Source organism: Bos mutus, chromosome 25 (assembly GCF_027580195.1).
Source record: "Bos mutus isolate GX-2022 chromosome 25, NWIPB_WYAK_1.1, whole genome shotgun sequence".
Lineage (NCBI taxonomy): Eukaryota > Metazoa > Chordata > Mammalia > Artiodactyla > Bovidae > Bos > Bos mutus.
In genome coordinates, this window is record NC_091641.1 from 690554 (window position 1) to 700814 (window position 10261).

Below are 10261 nucleotides of genomic sequence, written 5' to 3' on the forward strand. Positions count from 1 at the left end.
GTGCTGTAGCAAAGTTACTTACACCCGAAGGGTGACCAGTGTCCTTCCATTGACCTTGCTTAATTTATTGAGTTACATCAGCATTACGGCAGAACTTATTTATTCATAGCCATTGATCATGATATATTATGTATCAGGGATTATGCTTGTTTTGGAGGATATGATAGTGACATTGCACTGGTAGTCTAGAAGTTTACAATCTGGTGGGGACATTAGACCAATGAACGAGTCACCAAAATACAAAGTGAAGTGATGCGTATATTCAGAGCTGCATAAATACACTTCTCTGCCTGATTGCGGGTTTCCCAGGACAGAATTAAGGGTTCTGTGGGGTGCCTCTTTCCAAGGTAACTCTCTGGTAGTAGAAAAAAGGATTGTCTCTGTCAGGCACAGGGAACTCTACTCAATACTCTGTTATGACCTATGGAATAGAACCTAAAAAAGAATGGATGTATGTATATGTATAACTGATTCATTTTGCTATACAGCAGAAACTAACAACTATACTCAAATAAAAAATTACTTAGGAAAAAAAAGAAAAAGGGGTTGTCTAAGCCTGCTCCACAGTCAGCTGTGATGCATGCAGCTTCTCTTCTTGTTGTCTCTAAGTCCCACACTTTTATTCTATTGAACACCGATTTCTCTTTATGCATGTCCAGCCACCCTACCCCCAAGTGCCCACAGGGGCCAGGCTAGCCAATGGCTGGGGTAAATGTAACTGTTACCTGAGCTCGAAGTGAGACTGTGGGGAGTTGCCCATCTGTTGAGCACACATTCTGGCCAAGGGAAGCATTCACCCTTCAGGCTATTGCTGCCAAGCCGGGTGTGGACTCAGAATTTCCAGAGAGGCTAATTCTTCCAAGGAGAAAAGAGAAATGGGATATTCAGTTGAAGTTTCTCAATTTTTACACAGTGCCTCCTCCCCCACCCCCTGCAAATTGCCTTTGATGTAACTCCAAACCTACAGGTAATAGGACACAGGATACAGGACATGTCTGAGTTGGGCTAGAAACTGGAAAGCAGCCAAATGAATCCAGAGCTTCCTCTAAACATCTGTGTAGTTTACAAAGGAAAAGGATCTCTTAACTGCCACAAGGAGCTTGCAGGGTAAGGAGACAAAGTGTGGATGTGTAAACACACCCAGGTGGCACGGGGTGACTGGTCATGGGGAGAACGGTCATTCATGGCCACCTGATTCTTAGAGCTGCTGGTTCCAGGAGTCACTTTTTTTAATATTTATTTTTACTTCTTTCTTTAGTTACTTATTTGGGGCTGTGCTGGGCCATCATGGCTACAATATGGGCCTTCTCTAGTTGTAGCAAGCAGGGGCTACTCTTTGCTGCGATGCACCAGCTCTAGGTGCGGGCTTCATTATGTTATGGCGTGGTGCTCACTGGTTGTGGCTCTCAGGCTCTAGAGCACAGGCTCAGCAGTTGGGGTGCATGGGCTTAGTTGCTCTGAGGCATGTGGGATCTTCCCCAGCCAGAGACTGAACCCATGTTCCCTGCATTGGCAGGTGGATTCTTAACCACTGGACCACCAGGGAAGTCCTCCCAGGAGTCATATTCTACGATTGTTGACAGGCTCTGAATGTTGAGAAAGAAGAGATTGGAGAGGGTTAATTAGAATTTTTGGAGGAAAGGAAGTGAGGTCTTCATGTTAGGAAGAATACTTGAAAGTTTATAAAGAGCAACTTGTCAGGAAGGTAGGGAAAGATCTTAATGTAGGTTGGTTAAAGGAACAATGGCAGGGGACTTCCCTGGCAATCCAGTGGTTAAGACTCCACACTTCCACTGCAGGGGACCAGGGTTCGATCCCTGATTGGGGAACTAAGATACTGCATGCCACACAGTGTGGCCAATTTTTTTTTTTAAAGGCAGGCAGAACTCAGGCGTACTGAAGGCAAAGACAAACGAACAAAAAAACTCAAAACCTACAAGCAAAACTCCCACATCTGCCCCCCGCCCCCAACACCACCCCAAACCAGTAGTAGTTTAGGCAGGAGATGAGGAGAGATCCAGCAGGGAGGAAAAACTAACTTCTAAATGAGACTTGGTAAGAATGTTTGTACATGCACAAAGGCAACTGTACTTGGCAAGCTGTAAAGACAGAGTTGCACATCAGTTGGCAGAAAAGTAGTCACTGAAGGATGGATTGGTGAGGAGAAGGGGAGACAGGATTTGACAGGGAGGGGAAAGACCAGGAGATGAGGCTGGTCAGGTGCAGAGTCAGGTGCTGGGCCTGGGCTAACAGGGGCGGGAACAGAGCTGAGAAGTTCCAATCGACTTCACAGGTCAAAGCAATTTGGATGGAGCAGGGCAGCTGGACTGAAGGGACAGAGGTGGAGAGAGAAAGGGGAGGCAGCTGGGAGTGATGCCTATTGGGTGGGTTTGGTGTTTGGGGTTAAAAAGGGAAGATAAAGAACAGGAAGAAGGAGCTGGGACCATTCTTGGAACTCAGGTCACGGCTTCAGGTGGAAACCCACAGTTTTAATGCAGGGAGATAAGGCAGAGAGGAAGCAGGGGCAAATGAACTTGGAGGAAACTTCAGCGATCCCATAACATGTTCCCTCACCACCATTTCGCTGGTGGTACAAGAGTGTGTGATCCACACAGGCAAAGGCTTTGGCACAGTCAATAAAACAGAAACAGATGTTTTTCTGATACTCTCTTGCTTTTTCAATGATTCAACGGATGTCAGCAATTTGATCTCTGGTTCCTCAGCCTTCTCTAAATCCAGTTTGAACATCTGGAAATTCACGGTTCACGTACTATTGAAGCCTGGCTTGGAGAATTTTGAGCATTACTTTGCTAGCATGTGAGATGAGTGCAATTGTGCAGTAGTTTGAACATCCTTTGGCATTGCCTTTCTTTGAGATTGGAATGAAAACTGACCTTTTCCAGTCCTGTGGCCACTGCTGAGTTTTCCAAATTTGCTGGCATATTGAGTGCAGCACTTTCACAGCATCATCTTTTAGGATTTGAAATAGCTTGACTGGAATTCCATCACCTCTACTAGCTTTGTTCGTAGTGATGCTTCCTAAGGCCCACTTGACTTTGTATTTATTGACTATGCCAAAGCCTTTGTGTGGATTACAACAAACTGTGGAAACCTCTTCAAGAGATGAGAATACCAGACCATCTGACTCGCCTCCTGAGAAATCTGTGTGCAGGTCAAGAAGCAACAGTTAGAATTGGACATGGAACAACAGACTGGTTCCAAATCGGGAAAGGAGTACGTCAAGGCTGTATATTGTCACCCTGCTTATTTAATTTGTATGCCAAGTATGTCATATGAAATGCTGGGCTGGATGAAGCACAGGCTGGAATCAAGATTGCCGGGAGAAATATCAATAATCTCAGATATGCAGATGATACCACCCTTATGGCAGAAAGCGAAGAAGAACTGAAGAGTCTCTTGAAAGTGAAAGAGGAGAGTGAAAAGGTTGGCTTAAAACTCAACATTCAGAAAACTAAGATCATGGCATCCAGTCCCATCACTTCATGGCAAATAGACAGGGAAACAATGGAAACAGTGAGAGACTTTATTTTCTTGGGCTCCAAAATCACTGCAGATGGTGACTGCAGCCATGAAATTAAAAGACACTTTCTCCTTGGGAGAAAAGTTATGACCAATTTATTAATAATATTAATTATAACCTATTAATTAATATTCAGCATATTAAAAAGCAGAGACATTACTTTGCCAACAAAGGTCCGTCTAGTCAAGGCTATGATTTTTCCAGTGGTCATGTATGGATGTGAGAGTTGGACTATAAAGAAAGCTGACTGCCAAAGAATTGATGCTTTTGAACTGTGGTGTTGGAGAAGACTCTTGAGAGTCCCTTGAGAGCAAGAAGATCCAACCAGTCCATCCTAAAGGAAATCAGTCCTGAATATTCATTGAAGGACTGATGTTGAAGCTGAAACTCCAATACTTTGGCCACCTGATGTGAATAACTGACTCATTGGAAAAGACCCTGATGCTGGGAATGATTGAAGGCAGGAGGAGAAGGGGACAGCAGAGGATGAGATGGTTGGATGACATCACCAACTCAATGGACATGAGTTTGAATAAACTCTGGGAATTGGTGATGGACAGGGAGGCCTGGCGTGCTGCAGTTCATGGGGTCAAAGAGTCGGACATGACTGAGCAACTGAACCGAACTGAACAAGACTGTGTATGTTACATGTGGCTTCATATGACTGGTCCACATAAAGCTCCATCTGGTGCCCAGGGAACACCCCACTGGTGGTACCCATGGACAGACTCCAGGGTCTGGACACAGTGCCCTGCAGCTCTCCCCAGAGCCACCTGGAAGGCCGTTACATATAGGAACAAGCTCTCTGCACACCCTGTTTATCAGCCAAGTGGGAGGCAGAGACAGAGTAGAAAAGGAGTATCATCTGCAGTCACTGGGCTGCTGCCTCTTGTTGCATGTGTGATTTCGTGGCAGTAACTTGACTCTACTTGTCAGCTCCTCATCTGTAAAACAGGATGACGTTGATCACAGCTTCCCACCTCTGTGCTGTCTTGAAGGTCATGTGAAATGGGGAAATGACAATACTTTGCCAACTGCAAAGTACCTTATGGTGCTAAACATCACCATTCCTTGAGTGCTGAAAACTGCATTTCTTCCCACCTTGAAAAGTCCAAGATGATTTATTTGGTGTGGGTATGAATTACAGGGGGAAAAGTTAGCACTGTTTTGAGAATTTTCCCCAAATTCGCCATATTCGCTCTCAAAGGAATGACAGGCTGCAGGGGTTAACAGTCAGCCATCTGTTGCTCCGACTAAGCCATGAGAAAATCACCATGGGAAAAGAATAAAAGCAAAATACCGCAATACAGCAAAACCCAAATAAAAGTACATCGGGTCGATCAGTTGGGGTTGTCATGCCCTGCTAAGCTAAGGAAAAACAGTGTGGACCTTGGAACGCTGGGTCAGCGCAAATTCAGAACACTGCTTGTGCACACACCAAGATGTTTTCCCAAGGCATATGCGGGTCTACGACCTCCAGCTAGGCGATAGCCCTTGTACAAGCAAATAACAAAGGTAGTTTAAAGTAATCAATAAAATGGGAGACGTGACCAGGGACACAGGAGGCTGACTTCATGGAAGCACAACAGATCCTTTCTGCTTGCCAGCACGCTAAATAAAAGCGACGTGGCTCCAAGGAACAGGGCTCTTGACCCAAGAGGTCTTGAGTCCCATGGGCCCATCTTTAAAATTTAATTCTGTCCCTTTTTGTTTTTCCCAAACTGTGTGTCGACCACTTTCGATCCCTACCTGCTGTGCTGGCTGTAGCAAGTGGCGCCCAATGTGGGGCTCGAAAGTGAAGGATCACCGAGAGCGAAACTGCACCTTTGCTTCAGTTCAGTTCAGTCACTCAGTCGTGTCTGACTCTTTGTGACCCCATGGGCTGCAGCACGCCAGGCCTCCCTGTCCATCACCAATTTCCAGAGTTTATTCAAACTCATGTCCATTAAGTCAGTGGTGCCACCCAACCATCTCATCCTCTGTCGTCCCCTTCTCCTCCTGCCTTCAATCTTTCCCAGCATCAGGGTCTTTTCCAATGAGTCAGTTATTCACATCAGGTGGCCAAAGTATTGGAGCTTCAGCATCAGTCCTTCAATGAATATTCAGGACTGATCTCCTTCAGAATGGACTGGTTGGATCTCCTTGCAGTCCAAGGGACTCTCAAGAGTCTTCTCCAACACCACAGTTCAAAAGCATCAATTCTTTGGCACTCAGCTTTCTTTATAGTCCAACTCTCACATCCATACATGACCACTGGAAAAACCATAGCTTTGACTAGACAGACCTTTGTTGGCTAAGTAATGTCTCTGCTTTTCAATATGCTGTCTAGGTTGGTCATAACTTTTCTTCCAAGGAGCAAGCGTCTTTTAATTTCATGGCTGCAGTCACCATCTGCAGTGATTTTGGAGCCCAAAAAAAATCGCCAAGAGCGAAACTGCACCTTTGGGGAGGACGAATTTCCTTTACCTCCTCTTCCTCCTTCTCGAGTGACTCAAGCTTTTCCTTCCTTGCCACAGACAACAGTTCTGTTACCCCTCCAGAAAAGTGTTTGGTGGGCTCAACAGGAGGGTGACTTGGAAGCTATGACCATGACATTTCCAATGACAGTACAGGAACGAATAGCTCCTGGAAAGATCCTAATAATCCTAATGGGGTGTATGAGGCTGTGTACAAACAGATTCCTCCAAAATACTAATGGAACTTAAGAAAGCTGTTCAAAAATATGAAGTAAATTCTCCTTTTACCTTGGAAATAGTGCAGGGACTAGCTGAGGGTTCCCATTTGATTATGGTGGCTCGAGACCAAGCCAGACAGATCCCCATCTCTTTAGATCAACTGATAGGCAGTGGAAATTGGGGGAGAACTCAAGATCAAGTGCTTATGGAAGATAAGGCTATAGAACAGGTGAGGCAATACTGAATAAGAGCCTGGGAGAAAATAGAGGTTAAAGGACAGGCTTTCTTTACTTTAAGAGAAGACCTCACCTCCCCAGAGAGGCAATCCTTGCTGGGACAACACCTTATCAGTTTACCCCTGTCATCAGAGCCAACTAGAACACTCTCTGGTTTAAAGTTTAGCTATGAAACTATGAGTACAAAAAAGAGAGATGACATTTTTGACACTGAATGGCCATGATATTCTTTAGACTTTGGAAAAAAACTGGTTAAAATAAAATCTTTTTTGAAGTTGAAAAACCGGTTCTTCTTGCATGTGCAATTAAAAAAAAGTTGGCTTGTTAAAATACTTTTTTGGAGCTCCAATTCTGCCTGAGAAGCAAAAACAGACCTGGGAAAAAACCTAAAGTTAACTCTTATCATATCCTTGGGATACACAACCCACTCTATCTGGGACTCCAGCCATAAACAAATTGGTAGAACTCAAACCAAGAAAAAAAGAAGGGGCAAAGAGACATTTCAAATATCAAACAAAAAAAATGAGACATTTTAAATATCCAACAGAAAAGGATGAGATCTCTATTTATGTGTGTCTCACTGTGTGTCTTCGTTCTTGGACAAAACTGCTAAAGGCTAATTGGTCAATGAGCTCTATTTAATTGGCCTAAAGAGAAGTAAGTGCTTACGAATCAAACAATTTTAAATTCCAAAAATTAAACTAAAACGAATTTCAGGCTTCTGTGAACTGGGAAATATTCACTATTGAATTGATACCTGGTATAAATGTTTATTTATTGACTTTGTGAAGATACTTTTGCAAATGACATAGCTTTGGGTGAGTTATATTTACCAGTCTACAAAATGATGATATGACGTACAGTTCATGGTTGCTGAAAGAAAGTAGGACGTGTGTTTTTAATAAAAAGGTATAAGGAATGGAATTACATTCTATTAAAGAAAAGGGAAATACATCTGAACTTACAGGTGGCTGTTCTCTGAATGGGCAAATAGAGTGATGAACACAGAAGTATAAAAAAGGTTTGTGGCAAGTGGACGAGAGTTTTGTGCATGATACAAATTTCTTAAGACATTAAACTGCCTTTGAAATCTTTTATTGTTACTTTGACTAAGTGAATAACTATTGTTTCACAATGAATATAAGCTGGTACCAATCTGGAATTTGATTTTCTCTTCCTGTTAAAAAGCAAAGTTTTCTTGAAATATGGCTTTTGATAACAGACTATGTAAATTTGTCTTTAAGTGATTCATACTTGCTTTTAAAATCTTTTGTTACTTTGATAAAATCAATGAGTGTTATTTCACAATGATCTTTGGAAACTATGGCACACATAGACAAAGCTCATTCTGCTTCTATAAATTTAACCCCTCATCAGAAAGTTTGAAATGGATAAACAATGGCTATAAACCAGTCAGGGCTATGGGAAGTCCAAGACGGCCGCTTGGCTTTTCCTGGCCCCCTGACAAACCTCACTTTTATTTGATAGGATAAAGCCTTTCCTGGCTGTAGGGTTAATATCTCACAATGGGAAAAAATGGCTAAAATACATTTTCTGCAATCTCCAGTGATCAGGGCACCCACTTTGCTGGACAGTTTGCACAGACACTGGCAAAAATTTCACGAGCTTCTTGGAGACTATCACCTTCATGGATATCCTTTGTCACCAGGCAAGGACCTCTTGGCTATATGAGATTGAACAGACTGCTAAATATGACTATAATTTTCTTGATTTTTTGTCTGACATATTACTGGATTCTAATCTTTGTTTTCAGCTATTAAAAAACTCTTCTCCTCAAGTCACTGATGGTTTGAAAGAATTTTGTGATTTATACCTGTGGGTAAAATTAAAACATTTTTCTTTTTTGTCTCGTCCCTCCAGGAATTGGAGACATTTGGGTTCTGAACAGCCTCACCAAGGTCCAAAAAAGACTATCTCCAGACATACACAAAAATCTCAGAGTATATTGGGGAGCCCAAACTCATACAAATGAGGAAACTAACAATAGTCCTCAGATGCATGCAAAAAACCCTCCAAAAACTAATGAAGAAAGAAGTTGCAAGATCAACATATCTTCTGCTACAAAAACAAAAAGGGGGATATGCAGGGGTTAACAGTCAGCCACCTGTTGCTCTGGCTAAGCCATGAGAAAATCACCATGGGAAAAGAATAAAAGCAAAATATAGCAATACAGCATAACCCAGATAAAAGTACATCAGGTTGATCAGCTGGGGTTGTCATGCCCTGCTAAGCTAAGGAAAAACATAGTGTGGACCTTGGAACGCCAGGTCTGCGCAAGTTCAGAGCGCTGCTTGTGCACACACCAGGATGTTTTCCCAAGGCATATGCGAGTCTATGACCTCCAGCTAGGCGATAGCCCTTGTACAAGAAAACAACAGATAGTTTAAAGTAATCAATAAAATGGGACAGGTGTCCAGGGACACAGGAAGCTGACTTCATGGTAGCACAACAGAACCTTGCTACTTGCCAAGACACTAGATAAAAGTGATGTGGCTCTGAGGAACAGGGCTCTTGACCCAAGAGGTCTTGAGTCCCCTGGTCCCATCTTTAAACTTTAATTTTGCCTCTAGTTTCTTTTTCCCAAACTGTGTGTCAACCACTTTCGATCCCTACCTGCTGTGCTGGCCACAGCAACAAGCGTCTCCAAAAGACTGTGGTCAGGGGACTGCTTGCTCAGAGGCCCTGGAACGCAGATGAGGCCTGACCTGCGAAGGACCCCCGCCCCCACTCAGCCAGAGAACAACCAGATGGCACTATGACTCCCTCCCTGTGCAAACAACTCTCACCCAGCCGAGTAAACAGGCCTCCCTGGGTAACGGCGCGGAGGCGCCGCTCCTGTGGGATGTAGCCCAGAAACCAGGAGCCCGAGCCTGGGGTCTGGACTTGGGTTCAGTTTTCAGTCGCCCGCCCTCTCTCCTGCCCCCAGGGCAACAGGGTCACCTGTCTTGGCTCCTGTCTTTATGTAAACAGGGCTGGGGGCCCCGGTGGTTTGAGTGCAGCCAGGCCCTGGCTCTCACTCCTCTGCGTGTAATAAATACTTTACAAAGAATCTTTGTAGCTGTCCAGGGGAAGGGAGCCGGCCTCAGGAAGGCGGTGGGGATGAGATGCCGGGAGAGGGGAGGTGGCGGAGAGGTGAGGCCCATCCATACTGAGCTGTGTGGTGCAGAGCGGCCGCTTTGCCCAGTGTCTGACTGAGGGAGGAGAGGGTCTGTCCCCTGCAGCAGAAACCAAGGGGGGTGGCGGGCGCGGCTGGGAGAAAGCAGGGTGGAGCAGACCTGATGTTCTCAGCCCTGACGCCTTCCCTACTGTAGAATTTCAGGTATGGTAAGAAAAAGAACTAAGGCCTCCTCTTCTCGGAGTGCAGGGACGAAGAAAGAATATCGGTGGAGAGTTGAGAAAATAAATTGGATTCCTGCCACCACCCTTTAGTGAGCTGTGTGCCTTTGGAATGCTGCCTTAACCTCTCTGAGTTTCCTTGTCTAGATAAATTGGAACTATACTGCCATTGAGCTCCCTTGATGTGATGGGAATTTTAGGAAGTAAACCACAGGACTACCCAATGAGGTAGGGAATGCCAATCTTCATTTTAGAGACAGAGGAATTGAGGCTCAGCAAGTAGACCTGATTTACCCTCAACATGCACATTCAGAATCAGGAGATTGGGACTGACATATACACAAGCCTATATATAAAATAGGTAACTAATAAGAACCTACTGTATAGCACAGGGAACTCTACTTAATACTCTGTAATGACCTACATGGGAATAGAATCTAAGAGTGGATACA